The 16,389-nt window shown below is 37.3% G+C and overlaps 1 long non-coding RNA gene across 1 annotated transcript in view; it reads left to right on the forward strand.

The window, feature by feature from the left end:
* Positions 1-16,389, forward strand: part of LOC135311971 (uncharacterized) — a 35,124-nt gene that overhangs the window by 6,161 nt on the left and 12,574 nt on the right. The window contains exons 2-3 of the long non-coding RNA XR_010371554.1: positions 2,360-2,501; positions 13,413-13,611. This is a non-coding gene — a long non-coding RNA (uncharacterized LOC135311971). The remainder of the gene's footprint in view (positions 1-2,359; positions 2,502-13,412; positions 13,612-16,389) is intronic.

Here is a 16,389-nt window from a genome sequence, read left to right on the forward strand (position 1 = left end):
AAGCACAGTATTTTGTTCTTGTAATTACAGGACACAAGAGTGATTATAAATGGATTTTGATGCACCTATTTTCACGGCAATTTCAGTAGCCTGGGGAAATTGGATGTTAATCATGGCTCACAATGTTACTTGATATTTGTGCCTTTTTGCTCCAGAAGAGGTTACAAAACATTTTGCATGTGCATACACATGGACATACACAAAATAACAGGAAACGTTTAAATGCACAATCTTTCATATAAACAAGTCTTAAGGCTATACTTCGTTCTTCCCTTTTGCAAAACCAAAGGATGCACTACCAACATTTTTATTTTTAAATTGTCATTGTGTTCAAAAACTGAATGAAATATTTCTTAAGCTTGTGTTTTGCTCTCTTCAGATAGAATCTGAAATTCAGTTGAAATTACAGATCAGTATTACTTTCCCCTTTACTATTTATAATTACTCTCTTATTTATTTATAAGTTTCTCTAGATACATTTGTGTTTAGAGTAAATTTCTTCAATAATAGTAACATCAGCTATCCCAAGGGTTATTAAAAAAAAAAATCTGTTCCTGTATTGTTCCACATTTTAAGTTATTAGATCTCATCCTTTCACTGCTCTTTAATATTACTGGAGGAAAACTAAACCCTTCCAAAACAACACCCCAGCTTTTCTCTCTCTTCAGTTCTCACAGGATTTCTTGACTTTTATTGTATTAAACATTGAACTAAACTTAATGAATAAGTGGAACTGAAGAAAAAAATTCTTACTTACCTTACAGGAAGATAGGGAAAATAAAAGCTATTACTGTCAGAACTGATTTAGTGCTGTAACTCACACCAATATTTATTTCCATTCTCTAACTTTCTTTAAAACTTCCATAACAGGAACTGTACTGTTTAGTATTTGTCTTTCTTTAAATTATTTGAAAAATAACATAGGTTGTTTTCTGAATGAGACATATACGAAACAAAAATGTTTTAAATTACATTGCTCTTATTCAAATACTCTGTTAATGTTATTAATGTAGAGTAAAAACATGTGTTGTATGGTTGGTAATTATAAACTCTTTGTCTTCCACAAAGGCAAGCCCTTGAAAACAATTTTCAAAAAACTCTTCTACAGGTTTTGCATCATCAAACATGTAAAACGCTTTATATCACAATGGAACCATTTTTTCTTTCGTTCCTTCTTTTTTGTTGGAGAAACTGATGAAATATATGTCGCAATTAAGTTTGTCAAGTCAAGAATTCGAAAGTTAAGGAATTCACAGTATGTGTGCAAAAGCCTGCCTTCTTCCCATGGTTAATAGAATTAGAGTATAACCGCCAGATATCTGATTCTGTGCTATAACTGTTAGAAGACTCAGAGAACTATCATGCCTCTTATGGGATATTCTCCAAAAATTAGTGAGCATAAACCCCTAGATATGAAGCCTTCAGTGATATACTTTCCAGAAAACATCTTCAAATTTTTCTTATTCTTTGCCCTCTTTTTCTTTCATTGTTACTATCTGGTTTTTAAAGATTGAAGCTTTTGCAACGACACTTCATGCATAATGCATACACATCTTTTCCTGCTGCTTTCCTTACCTTTTGAACCTGCTGGTGAAGTTCAGCCAAACTTGATGAAGGAATTGATTTCTTAAAGCTTTGCAAAAATAGGCGGATTGGTAGGAAAGAGCAACCTTATATTGGTTGCAACTGAAGATGTGCTGTGACTTTATGCCTTGTTACACTTCAGTGACTCCACCTGAGGCAGTGCCCATATAAATGCCCAGGCTGCACTAGACATGTTAGAGCTTATACTGCCTTGGATGCTGGAGTTAACTGATTTAAAGACACCAATCTATAAGAAAACTCTGCTAATTGTGGTGTTCAAATCCTTTTGCTTTTCTGTCATTATTACCCTTCCCTACACTACAGTAGAAGTCCCTGTGTCCCTTAACAAGTGCCTCTGATATGGTACCAGGTAAGCAATGGATTATTTTGTTGCTCTTTTCAATTTAAAGGCCCAGTGAGGCCTTTAAATTAATTCACATACATTTGATAATGTAATTTTTTTTAAAAAAATGGGCAAATTATGATTTGTAACATATTGAAAATTTAAGATGAATTGCAGACTCCCAAGTGTTCGGTCTTTAGATCTGGAGAACTAAATCATCTGGAGATTATGACATTCAGGACCTTCTGCAATCAGAGAGGCTAGTGATACATTTTTCTCTCTAATGAAAAAAGTTACGTGGCTCAGAAATAATGTTTTAGGCTATAAGCTGTCAGAGCAGAGAAAAAAAAAGCAGAGTAAACAATCTTTGGGCTAGAACTTGATTTGGGAAACAGACAAACAGAAGAATTGTTTTTGTGTTTTTGCATACAGGACCTAGACACTCCAAATACACCTGGCTCCCCCATACCTAGGTGCTGCACAAACACTTAATGAATTGGAACTGTACATCCTCCAGTGACCAGGAAGGAAGGGAAAGGAGAGCAGAATTGAGTGGCAAGAAGTCATACAGCAGGTCAGTAACTGAGCTGAGAAGTTAAAGTGCCCTATTTTCTCTCATCTTCCCTTTTCAATGCACCATTTCCTGGTCCATGTTGACTTCATTCCATAGTGAGATGTTGAATGAATAGCTGAATAGCTGGTGTACTGCATGCTTCTATGTGTACAAATATCTAGGCTCTCATTTGTGCAAAAAGCTTCGTGCTTTTGTTGTTACCCCAGGCCTTGACATACTGGTGTCCTTTGGACTACTGTAACAAGCAGTATGCTCAGGCACCACGGTGCAAGGTCTAACATGAAAGAAAAAGAGGTTTTCTGCAGTTGTGATAAATAATGCAATTTGGTCATGCTGGTTGAGCTTACTATTTGTTGGAAGAAGATGACAGGGAACAACGCAACGTCCCTGGCAACCAACAGTACTGCTTGAGAGTTATTACAGACAGGGCCTGGTAAATAATTGACTTTTTGGATTAGGTGTTTTCAAGATCAATGAAGAAAGTGACAGCTTAGATGCTCACAAAAACTCCCCTGTGGCACTAGTGACCAGTAAATCAGGGACCAAACACCATGCAGACCTACAAGTTTCCTCCCTCCCCTGCCTGAGGACATTTAATCCCATAGTCTTACCTTCCCTAACCACCAGGCTGCTGGCGATTAATTTCTCACTGAATACTGTTCTGCTTTATACATATGAAATATTTTTTTGGAGAAGAGGCCAGGTCTCAGTCATCACCACTATCAAGGCAGAACAACTCCTGCAGGAAAATGTAAGCAAACTTCATCTAATGCTGGTCTGCAGCTCTGCTCAGAGCTTAGAAACAGATTGGATTCAAGACAAGTTTTCTTCTCATAGTTCTGTGAAATCTAACCTTAACCAGAAAATATCCCATAAACATGACCCAAAAAAGTTGATATTATTTTATTATATATTTATTATTATTTATTTTTATTTTATTATTAATTTTTGTGCTCTAAGGTGTCAGTCCTTACTTCTGCAAAGCCTGTTCAACTTGTTTTCAGAAGAGAGGTCATAGACCAAGAACTGACAAAAAATCTGGCTGAAAATATAAAAAGTTGCATCCTGCTCTAGGGGTAAAATGGTTGTTGGAGACATATAAGGATATTAAACTGAATCATCCATAAATTGGTTTGCCTGAACCAATCAGCCCTAACTTGGTAATCCTTGCAAAGTGTTAAACTCTTGCCTTCAAAGGTTTTCAAAATACATCTTTCCTTCCCTCATTATTAAAACTAATGCAGCTTTAACACAATTACTGACTCCTAAAGCAGATTCAGGCTGCTGAACCAGTGAGGTAATTTCATAGAGAGCTATACCTCAGCTGCCTAAGAAGTGCAGCAGCAATAGAGAAGAAAAGGAAGATCAATGCATCTGGTGCCTTCAAGACTCAGGAAGCCTTTCCACAGTAACTACAATAACAAGGAGACAGTTTGTCAAAGGGCCTCAGCTTACTGGGCACTGAACTTCTCTGAAAAATGTTGCAATTAGTATTACAGTGGAAACAAATGAACGTCCAGGACTTCTGAAAATGTAGCCCTTAGCATGCCCTCAAAACACTGCCCAGTTCTTTTACTTGGTTACTAACCATGGTTCAGCCCCCACCACTATTTTCTGCAAAATAGCTATCAGCAGAGGAAGCAATCTAGGTGTTGACATTGAAATGAGCTTTGTTTCACCAGCTGTTTGATTTCTGAAACTTAGGCGATTACAATTCTTTTTTCCTCATGTCATCTTTTGCCTTCCTTTTATTACAAGGCTCCGCTTAAATTTCTTTTTCCTGACAGATTCAAGAACAGGTGTTTATTTGCGCATTTACAATTTTCATGGACTATTGGGATGAATTCTAGAACTTCTATTCAAGAAATTAGTTTTTGTTTTACACTAGTAATTTCTACATAAAGACCATTTAAAGAACTGGGAACCTAAATTATTCCCTAGCACTAAAGATATCATACCATTCACTCTTTTGTGCCTGATATTCTGTGGGAGTTTCATTTTCCTCTGTATCTATTGGAAATCAATCACTTCCAATTGTGGCTTTGGGGTTTTTTTTTGTTTGGTTGGTTTGGGTTGTTTTTTTTAGTTAAGGAGACTAACGATTTATATGAATTGCAGCCACAATAGTAGATGTCCTTGCCACTACTCCATCAAATGCTGGCTGGGGCCTTTGGAGAGATCCTTACATAGCAGCTTGCAACCACCCTAAGCAGTCACATTTCTCTCTGTAAATTAAATTTCTTTAAAAAGTCTCATTTTATCCTGAGGCTGAATTTCTGTTCCAGTAAATTCTGATCTACAGAGACATGTACTTCCCATTGAAGTTGATCAGAACTGCAGGTGACCAGTGCCTCAGACCCCTAGGCTGGATTTCTCCCAGAGTACGAATATGTTATTAATATGAGCTAGCTAGCTTTGGCTAAAAGCCTAGTGAAAAACACTTTTGTGCTTTTCACAGAAGTGAGATGGTTGATTATGGCACAGACTCCCAACTCTGCTTCTCAGAGGTTTTTGTCTAGAGTTTATTTTAAAACACATTTTTTGCTCTAGTGAAGCCTTAAGTAAGGAGTAAATGTCTAAGAACAAGCTCTTAGAACTTTTCTACTTTTTCAATTAAACAGAACTGAATAGAATAAAGGCAAAAAAACCCCCCTCCTTCCTTCTCCAATGCTTTTTTCCTCAGTTGGGATTAATTTATCTTTAGAAAAATAGGGGTTATAACTGCTTTTGGAAAAAGAAAATATCAGGCACACCTGAGATTTTAAACAAACAGTTCCTGCTGTTAAACAAATCCATGGTGCATTGTAGATGGAAGAAAAATCCCTGAAGCAGAGGCAAAAATCCAGTAATAGTTCACCGGGTCTGTATCTCGGCTCTTGCTTTGGTACTAATGGGATTTCTTTGATAGGTTGACTCAGGCTTTTGATAGAAGCAAGATTTAATGAGAATGTGTTCACAGCTTTCTTTACTGCCTTAGTTCATACGTTTGGTTTCCAGGTTTGGTGTTTTACGTTGGTTTTTAGAGTCTGCAATGCACAGATCACAACTGTAATTTAATTTCTGTGCTCTTTTGTGCTGCAGTGCTCAGATTACACAAGAAAATGCAACTCTGTTTTGATGTGTACCTGACAGAGATTAATTTGCCATGAAGCTGGGGTCAAATTAAGTAAAATTTTGCTCTTATTCTTAGCAACTTAAGATTGCTAAACACACCACAGGATAAAAGAAGCTGCATGGGTAGATATGTTGTTATTTTTACTTGCCAGTTGGCAGCTGGACAAACAAGGGCTCTTGAATTATTAGAAATGTTTTATTGTTTGGTTGTGGATGAGTCCCATAAGTCTTCTTCATCTTAAACAGAGGTTTCAGTAGGTGATTCAGAAGAAACCTGCCTTAGATGATCCATTAAGTTCTTGCCTAGAGGAGGGAAATTTAGTGTTGAGCTGGTGTGAGGAGCCCTCAGTCCCCAGGGTTAATTGATACAGCTGCTGAAAAGGGCTGTCAAAGCCAAACAGTCAATTATATCAAGGCTGTAGGAGCTTGATGACAAGCCTCAGGTCAAGTCTCTGGGTATAGATATATGCAATATTTTGCCAGCTGCATTGATGCTGCATCAGGGAGAGAAAGATGTAGTAATGCAGGCAAAGCTGGAGCGTTTGTCCAACTTGCTGGGGCATCACAACTTGGATTTTTCATACTTCGAATAGAAATAACATAAAGAAATAATGAACTATTTTAGCTCTAGTCACCTCAGAAGAATTTGGAAAAGAGACCTGAAAATGTCATCCCAGAATTGCATACTTTAAACATTAAAACAAAACCAAACCACACAAACCACACAAAAACCAAAACAAAAAATCCTCTTCCCTCTTCTGATCTTTTCCCTCCCCCCCAATAAAACATCACTGGAATGAAAAATAAAAGATGTCAACTCTGCCTGTAGGATTGCTCTGGCAATGCAGCAAGCAGCCCGCCTGGGAGAAAGGCAGGGGAGCAAGAAGAAGGCAGAGGCCAGTGGGCAGGTTTTGCAGGGAGTGTTGGGCTGGAACTTCAGCATCATCACACTGTTTGCAAAAGCCTTTGATTTTTGACAGGTATGTAAATTCATAGAAAAGCATGATTAGAAAGTTTACTGAACTAGCCCAGACTTCTGGTTTACTGTCTCTCTTTACAGTTTTGTTTGAGATCATCACACCATGAAAGGCAGAATATGAAAGGATGTGTTCAGGAAGGAGAATACATCTGACAGAGATTTCTGCAGTGTTTCCGGATCACTGATGTATAATAAGTAAAGTGATTTGCCATTCTTTTTAAGAAGTAGAAAGTTGGATTGTGATCAAATTAAATAATTCATATTAAATTGTATTTGGTGGTGAAGGGCTGAATAACATCCTAGAATATATAATTTTCATTCTCAAAAGCCACTGTTACTTCAGTAACACTCTCAGTGCTGCATCTTCATATTGCCCAGCCCCGCATCTATGATTTATAGACCTCAACATCTCTCTCCAAATCAAGGGTTATTTACATAAGTGTGGAGTAAGAAATATACGCATCAAAGATCACCCAATGGGACTGACTTACTAGCAACTTGTAAAGGCAGTAAAGTATAAACATGAAGATTTCCTGCATCCTATGCAATTGCCCAACCCCTGAGTAACAGTTATTTTTCTGCCACCCAAATACGTCCTGATGAAAATCCCAGTGAAGCAGCAACACTTCCATAGCTGCATTCAGTCTGACTCAATCAACCAGGACTGTTTGACAGAAACTTCTCATTAAAAAGTCTCCTTCCAGCAGAGTGCAGAACTGTATTGTAAGGCTTTCATTTGCAGGAGAAAAGAATCCCTTCTGTTTCTTGCTCACTTCTAGCTCAAGGTAGACCTACTAGACCTTTTTTCCTCCACTGTTCTTTGAGTGTCTGGGCTTAGTTACAATACTGTTTTTTTTCAGCTGCTTCAACAGGTTTACTCGTGTGCATGTAAAGTAAGAATAGAACGAATCTTCCCATCTTCCCCCTTTTATGCCATATACCCTTCTCCTCCACAGTATCCAAGATTTAAGTACGATGCAAGAGCGCATGTATGTGTCAGTGCATGTAAGTTCTTGGTACGGACCATAACAGGATGACCTGGAGTATTCTATTCCTTGATTTCTCTATAACAGCAATGTGCAGTTTCTCACATCAGCCTTGGTATCAGAAGAATGTAATGTGAACTTCTTTAAGGGTTTCATGGGGTACCAGAGATAGCACTTACCAGAAAAGCCTGACATAATGTGAAAACCTGTAGAAGAAAATCTTACTTACGTACTGGCTAAAACAATACTGAAGAATAAAAATAGTAAGCACATAAGCAAAATAATATACTATGGGAGAGTCAAGCAGGATATTTATGCCTCACAAGTCTGTTGGCATTTTTGAGGAAACCAAGAAGGGTGTAGATGAGTGTGATCCAGCTGATAACATTAATCTGGAGGGGAGAAAGCTTTTCAAGATCTTTCCCAAAAGATTTTAACTAAGATGGATAAAAGGGGAGGCATTCGCATGAACTAATAATGGACTAAAGCATAGGAAAAAAGGGCAGGAATAAAGCATTTGTTTTCACAATGGATGGAAATAGGCATCTGTGCTGGGGCCTATTCAATCTACTGCACTCAAAAATGATCTAGAAAAGGGATTGGATAGGAAGAAGGTATTCTGAGGGGTGAAGACAGAAGCTGACTGAGAGCCATTGCAGAGTGCAGCAATAAAATGGCAGATGAAATTCTGCATCAGTAAAGCATAACAAAAAAAAACTCCCAAGAATTCCAGCTAGTCCATAATCATGAATTGTAAAGTAGCTAGTACCACTGAGGAAAGAGATTTTGGAGTTATAATAGATAGCTCTAAGAAATACCAGTTTGATGCTAATCCCAAAGGGACTAGGATGTTAGGCATTATTTTGAAAAGTATGGAGAACTGCCATGCGCGCAGTTTTGATTCCCATCATCTCCTAATGAATATAGTTGGCTGAGGAACAGAAAAAATGTGACAAGGACAAACAAAGAACTCAACCAACAAGGAAAGACTGCATATACCAAGACTTCTCAACCTAAAAAGAAATGACTCTATGAAAACATGATAGTCAGGAGTGACATGAAGAAGTTGAATAGAGAATGATGAATCACCCTTTTTCATAATATCAGAATTAGAAGAAAGCAAATGAAGACATATTTTGACCATACCTTTCACATTGAACTGCAAAATGGGTTGCCAAAAGATTTTGTGGACGGAAACGCGTTCAGCAAACAAACTCACTCAGATAGAGTTATACAAATATACAGTGTGCTAGCTCTACTCTCCGCTTGTCAGTTATTACTGTTCCCTTTCAGAGGGAAGATACCCAACCAGAGTTTTAATCCAGCACACAACAGCTGGTTTTGTCTCCTTTACTGCACTAGCGGGGGGTCATGCATCCTCCATCTCCTCCAGAAGGCCAGTGAAGTGCTGTTTCAGGAATTATTCTGCATGTTCTGAACTTTTTTCCCAACAGTCCCTAGTTCCTCTGAAGTTAATCTTATGTTCAGAGTGGTGGGAGGCTTCCAGTTTCAATGCAATTTCTGGTGCAATGCAATACTTCACCTCTAATTTTCTACAGGATATGTCTTGTCATATTTTGCATGTTTTAAGATTTTAGGGTTGCCTCAGAAGCGCTTACAGTGTTGGGCCACATAGTAATGTTTATTATTGCAATTTTCTAACCATTTTTGAAAATTAGTTTAGTGCTTATGACCACCTTTGGCCTATCTAAATTTGGAGACAGATTATGAGGGTTTGCCAGGAAGAATGATATGCCTTTTAGGACTGTTTTTGCTAGACATAGGAGAGAAAAAAAGAAAGAACAAGGTAGAATGGAACAAAAGAATACAGATAAAACATGAAAGAATTGGGAGTCTTTGACCATACAGGATCATTGCATATTAAAATTCCATACCTAAATGCAATCAGTATATATTAAATATGTTACGTAAGATATAATTGACCACCTAACCAGGATGGTGGTAAACACTGCATAACACTGAAAATTATTACATATACTGTAAGTACAGAACATTCAATTATAGAAGAACTGCCTTACCACCAGTGGTCTGCATTTTGATACATTTCACCAAAAGAAGTGATGCAGTGACTAAATTTTTAGACATTATAATGGATTTTCATATTATATTAGACTACTTCTTGGAACAATAAGAATTTAGAAAAGGAAAATTTAATCCCAAGCAACACAGAATGTGGTAAATGTGTATCTGACAATAATCCACTCTGTCACAGTAGTTAAAAAGCCAAAACATCCACTGTATGACATCAAGGTTCAAAAAAGTGAATTACATAAAAAGCTATGAAAAAGGAGTGAAAGAAGGACCGGAAAGGGTAAAATACTTTCAGATATCAGGAAGACTGTTTAGATACACCGTGTTGGTGGCTAAACCAGGATTGCCTTTCAAGAAGAAATTACTAGAACAACAAGAAAAAGATGGCATAGTTTTAATAGCAAAGTAGAGGAGGTTAACAGAATAGGTAGACTACACCAAAGTTTGAAATTGTGCTCAAATGAAGGAAATATGATGCTGGTGGTATAAATGTAGAACTTCAGTAAAATATAAAATATATTGTATATAATACAGAATGTACTATAGGGATATATTAACACAATATTTTTATATTATATACATACACAGAGATGTTATAAAATATAAAAATACAAAACTGGCAAGTTAAATGTAAGCCCAGAACATGACAGAATGAAAAAAAAAAAAAAAAAAAAGATTTTTGAGGAACACTTGGTAAAAGAATTGAAATCTGTTAAGGAATTTTTTCAAAACTTTAGAAATGAGAAAACTAGTAAAATGCCAAAGAGAAGACAAGATACAGCAGGAGTAGACAGGGGGCATAAGACTATAAGGAAAAAACCCAAAGTAATCTTATTTTATTGCCATGAAACAGACAACCTTGGGCAGATTTCTGTGCCAGAGCCCTTCTTTACAGGATGCTGTTTATGAAATTATGGCCAAAACTGAAGTATCAGGGAAAAAGCCTTTACAACAAATAAATAAAATTCTTAATAAGCCATCAGAACAGAGTTCTAAAATTTGTAATGGAATTCCAGGAATTCTAAAGGACTTTAAATACGAAATTGGTAAGAGTTAAGTACTGTGTGCAGCATGCCACTCATATTGGCATTGCTGTCAGAGAAATAGAAGATGTTTTTATAATGCCGGTTACGAATTTTTTAAAAGGCATCCAAAGTACTTATGGATCAGCAATTTTGATACAGTTGACATGCAGGCCATAATATATATATGGATGTATAAACAGATTGCAAATGTGTTATAATGAGTAATAAATCATGCCTCACAAATTTCTTAAAATTCTCTGAAAAAAAGTCCACGGAAATATGGCAAAGAATGATCCAACTAGTGAAGTGGACTAAATTACAGTTTTCAATAAAACTTTAGACAAAGTCCTTCATCAAAAGGTACTAAAAATTGAACTGTTGTGGTACAGGAGAAAGATCTGCTTGTGTGCAGAAAATTAGCTAAAAGGCAGGAAACAACACGGACAGAGATGAGTGGCAGCATTCCCCAGGGCTAGCTGGTTTTCTTTCACTGTAATAAGAAAGATCTGGAGAAGGGGTGAAAAGAGGAGTGACAAAGTTTAATATAGTGTGACAATCAACATCAAAACAAAGGGCAAGCATCTGATGGACTCAACATCAGGTATATTATCACTTAGGAAAGACTCCTGAGGCACTGTTGGTAGGTATTTGAAATCTACTGTACAAAACTAACTGGCAGTCAAAAAGGAAAAAAAGAAATATTAGGAACTATTAGGAAGCAACTGAAAAGAAATAGGCGACCATCATTATGACTCTGCATAAATTCATATCCCAAATGTTATGGAAGGTAGCAAAGGTACCTATGAAGAGAAACAGAAGAGCAAAATGAAATTTAGAGGTATTGAATGATTTATATTTCAGAGAAAATAAAGATCAAAGACCATAACAGTTTAGAAAAGAAATTACTTTTGGGCACAGGGATCAAGGGGAAACAGAAATCCGTTGGATAACTATGACACTATATGAGGAAGGAGTTAAGGGAACAGTTTTTCAGCATTTGTCATGCTATAGGAAGTAGGGGTACCCAACAATAAGTAAACAAGTTTAAAGCAAACCAAAAGTAATGATTTTTAATATAATACATACTTATATGGTGGGATTTGTTTTGACAAAATATTGCCTTTAAAGAGCAGTTAAAAAATTATGAAAGTAATGTCAAAGACTATTAAATAGGATGGTCCAGTTGCAACTGCTGGTTCAGGATGACTCTAAACTGCAGACTGCCAAGAGCAAGAGCCAACACCATGAAAACTTTATTCCATTTTTGGTCTGTTTTTACATTTTTTCTGTAGCCATCTGATATGGGCTACTGTAAGAGACAGAAAAACAAGCCTAGAAATGGACCTCTGGCAGTTTTTTTATGTAAACCTGCCTTGTGTTTTGGGGGATTACATGCAGCCTCTCATTTGCTGTATGTATTTATTTTTAAATTTTATTTGTTTGCATCTTTTCTGTAGTTTTCACAGATTCACTGCAACTGGCTGCCAGTTTAATTTAAAACAAAAGAACCCAAACCACAATCCTCTACATATTTTTTCCTTCTCACAACCTTGTATTTTTGGATTTTACTCAGGTTTTTATTACAGAATGATAGCTCTAGACGATTGTTCTCTAAAAGGACACCAGCCACTTCTATTAAATAGTTTTAATTCCTTCTAACTATTCCCCATTGTCCTACACATTTTCTGAGATCCTGGAAAATACCATTTCTTTCTTTATTGATTTTTTCTTTACTATAAAACAAAGCATTGATTTTCTTCCTTCTGTCTTGTCTTTCTAATGGTACTTAAATTAACATGGTTCATTTGTATGCCCCCTTACCAGGACTAATGCATCCTTCTTGTCAGACCAGCATCACCAATAACAGAATGTAGGAACCTCCACTTAATCAGCAACCTGATAAATGGTGTGTCAGTTGGCAAGAGCAATGGTTGGGTTCAGTCTTCCTCTATGCCCTTGGGCAAGTCTCTTAATCTAGCCTACCCTTCAATTCTACATGCACAGAATAGGGAAACTGTTCATCTATCCTATACATGTTTGAGGATGATAAAGACCCATTAGTGAATGTTGCATGTGCTCAAATACCTCTTGCAGAGGCACAACACACGATCCCTTTATTTGGATTCAGAAGAGTGAACATATCACAGTTTCACTGGCACAACCTCTCTCATTGCTGCAGTAATCAATATATTCTTGAAGCTGTAATATTCGTCCTCTCTTGCTGAAAAGTCTTCTACTTTACAGGTGCTATTCAGCATCACTGAATAAAATTTGCTTTTACAAAACAGGCAGGATTCTTAAACTCTCTTGAAAATAATTTTCTACCACTTATTTTGCTTCCTATGGGTTTCTTTTGGATTTCTTGCTCTGTAATAGCTGCTAAATAGACCAATGTTACCATCATGCCTTGCAGAATTATTAGATATACTCATGTTGTGCTTGTTTACCTAACATTTCTGTGACTCCCCAATACAAAGTAATGCTTAACTAGCATTTAGTAGTTTTCTCAATTTTCTTTGCCTCCTGGAGGCTCTTGGGGTTTCTGAAGTGTTTTTGTTTACTTTGCTGGCTTAGGCTTTTTTAGTGTCATTTCAGTATTGGCTTGTTTTTGTTTTCCTTAATGTAAGGTGATGCAGATGCATCCAGACACAGAGCAGGCCAAAACAACATGAATGTGAAGGGGTTTTGAAACAGTGATAAAGACTACCCATTGCTCAGGAATTTGGCAATAAAGTAAGGACCTTTTATATTTCAGGACAGAGTTCCACAAACTAGCAACTCAGAACTGAGTGCTGGAAGAAGTGTTCCCAATAATCAAAGTGTTTTTTCTGTCCATATGAGCCCCGTCAGAAGAAAACATCTGTAGAGCTGGATTTGCCTCCAGCTGGTGCTTAGATCCTGAAAGAAGACAGTGCTACAGGACTCATTCATTCAGTACAACTCAAAACCACATGGTAAGTGCACAAAGAAATAGAATCTGTTGACCATGGCATTACAGATTGCTCCTTTAAAAATACTAGTTTCCTCACTGGAGGAAGACAGGTGTAGAACTACATGGTCTAGTAATAACAGCACTTGGAAATAAATCAGCAAACAGGACCTCTATCAAGCACCACTGGCCTGAAACGGTTCCTGAGCAAAATGCCGGGACCAGATTTTACAGACCAGACTCCAATAAGTAACTTACTTGAACTTGTTTGTTCTTAAAGTTAAATGTTTCTAGGTCTGCATTTTGCTTATGCTTACGTTGTGTGATACTGCTGTGGCTAATGTTTATAAGCTTAGGGGTGAGAAAAGAATGCCATTCCCATGGATGAGATATGAATAGTTCTAAGTGATAGAAGAGAGCTGGTTAATATTTTTCTTTCATTAAATCCTGGATCAATTCAGAAAGAAAAATATTTAAGTGAGATTGAATATAGTGAAGAAAACCAAATTTAGGAGAAATCCATGTTCGAAGTAGTCTGATCCATTCATGCAAAGTTGCAATACAAAGCCTGTTGTACATTCAGGTAGTAGCTCATTTGTACTCTTCAAAGACAATTTTGCCAGTAAAATTGAGCATCAGAAGAAATGAGCACAACACAATAGAAAAATACTGTGTAAGTGAATCATTCATACTTGTCAGAATTCGCTGATTCTGTGGAATGTCTCCTGAGCCTGAAATGTGTTCTTAAAAAACTGAAAAGAAGTCTTCAATGCTGCACTCAGATTGACAGTCAGCCCATTATCTCTTTTTTTTCAAAGCAATAAAAAAAAATTTAGAGCTCACTATTCACAAGTATTTATTAAATGGCTACTGATAAAAGGCAGGCCTAAAAGTGAAAAAAATCTCCAAAAACACAGGCTACAGCTTAAAAAAAAGGAGTTGTCTTTCTTGTGCACTACTACATTGACCATCTAAGTCACATGAGTCATAGCAGCATAGCAGCTGTGGCAATTGCACACAAAGACAATTAACTTACAGGCAAGTGTTCCAGAGAGGCATGCGATCTTCAGGGTTACCTGCTGTGTGCAAGGGAGTGGGCAGCATGTAATGAAATTCTTCTCAGGATGAGAACCATTCCAATGGAACACTATTTATTTATTGAATTGCATAAGGCTGATAATGAAGTGGGTAACTTTTACAGACCTCTTAATTTTTCAGGAGTAAATTCAAACCCAGGAAAAAACTCGACTGATAAACTCTTGTGAAACAGGTTGATGATTGCCTTCATGGGAATTAAAATCCCGTAGTGTATAAACCAGCATTCACATAAACCATTGCTGACATTAACTACCAACTTTAATTATAGTGCTAGTAAAGACAGTAGGGACTCAACTATCACCAAAAGCTGAAGAGCATTCTCATTTTGTGTGCCTCAGCTTCATCCAGCCAGAAGTACAGGGCTGAGCCGTGTAGTGGCATGTTGATCTGTTATGGAGATTAAAAGGATTTTTTCCATATTAGTCTGAAATGTTGCACCAAGACTAAATCCCTATCAATATTTAATTAAAGGCAAGCCGTATATGACAGCTTTGTTAATGGGCCATGAAGCACCTCTTACAAGTGTCTCTGGCTTCTATGCATAAGCCTTAGGTTTTCAAATGTTTGTAGCTGCATAGAAAGCAGCTGTGTTGATGGGAATCTGTCAGCTAAAAAACAATGAAACTGTTTGAAAATATACCACCTTGTACCTGCAATGAATGAAGAAATAATATAGGATGCTACAGATCTTTACCTGTTTGCAGCAGCAAATAAACTGCATCTCAGGCTGATAGTGTATAACCTTGGTAGGTAGTTGGGGGTGGTAATATTAAAATGACAGAGGGAAAAATGCAGATGAGTGAAGAAAGTGGTGTTCCACGTGTCAGCAAGCTTACCTAAGGAAGTCTCAGTCCTGGGAGTGGAGACAGTTCAGGCTAAATGATCTCCTCTGATCTCTCCCAAGCAGAAAGAGTTTTCCGCCTTCGTACTATGGGTAAACAATACACAATCACAACCTCAGTCTGCTTAAAGTTGAAAGCAGACAATTCGTTTAAAATGAATGAAGTCCGCTTGGAACAAACTTCACAAGCTAAAGAGAGGGAATGATGTAGCACAGAGAAAGGACCAGATTAAAGTGGTAGAGCTTTATAATAAAAGTGAGGAAGCCAGCAGCTGGGAAGCCAGTCTGTGAAAAAGGAAAGGATCAACACTTTTTCATCTGAAGAAAAAAAAGAAGTTACATAATACACTGCAGCAGGTTTGATTTTTTTTCCTCTTCTTGGCCAGAAAATCCCTATGGGGAAAAAAAAGAATCACAGTGAGCTTCATCCTGCTGTCCACAGGTAGGCAGAGCAGGTCATCAAAATAGGGCATAAACACTTGCACGTTTCAGTCTGCCCTGAAGGCCATGTAACTTAGACAGCTCTGGGAATGTTTGAACTCCAGTCATCTCCCTGGGGTTGTCCCACGTAACACAGACTTGCCCTAAAACTCTGTATAATCTTTGATACCTGTCTGTCAGGTCCTACACTTAGCGTTTCCATGTGTAAACCTGCATGAAGCACTGAAAGGGCAATTTCATGGCTGCTTTCTGCTGTGCGTGGTCAGAGGGTTTCCCCTATTGCTATTGCCAGGGACTTTTGAACATCTTCACGCCTTTTCTTCACTTTGATTTTGTGTAAAGGGGCCAGAGCAAAGCAGCAGATTAGTATGGGAGCTCTAACAGAATGTCATCTCCTTGAATTAGGTAGAGTGCATGTATTTG

Source organism: Phalacrocorax carbo, chromosome 2 (assembly GCF_963921805.1).
Source record: "Phalacrocorax carbo chromosome 2, bPhaCar2.1, whole genome shotgun sequence".
NCBI classification, from domain to species: Eukaryota; Metazoa; Chordata; class Aves; order Suliformes; family Phalacrocoracidae; genus Phalacrocorax; species Phalacrocorax carbo.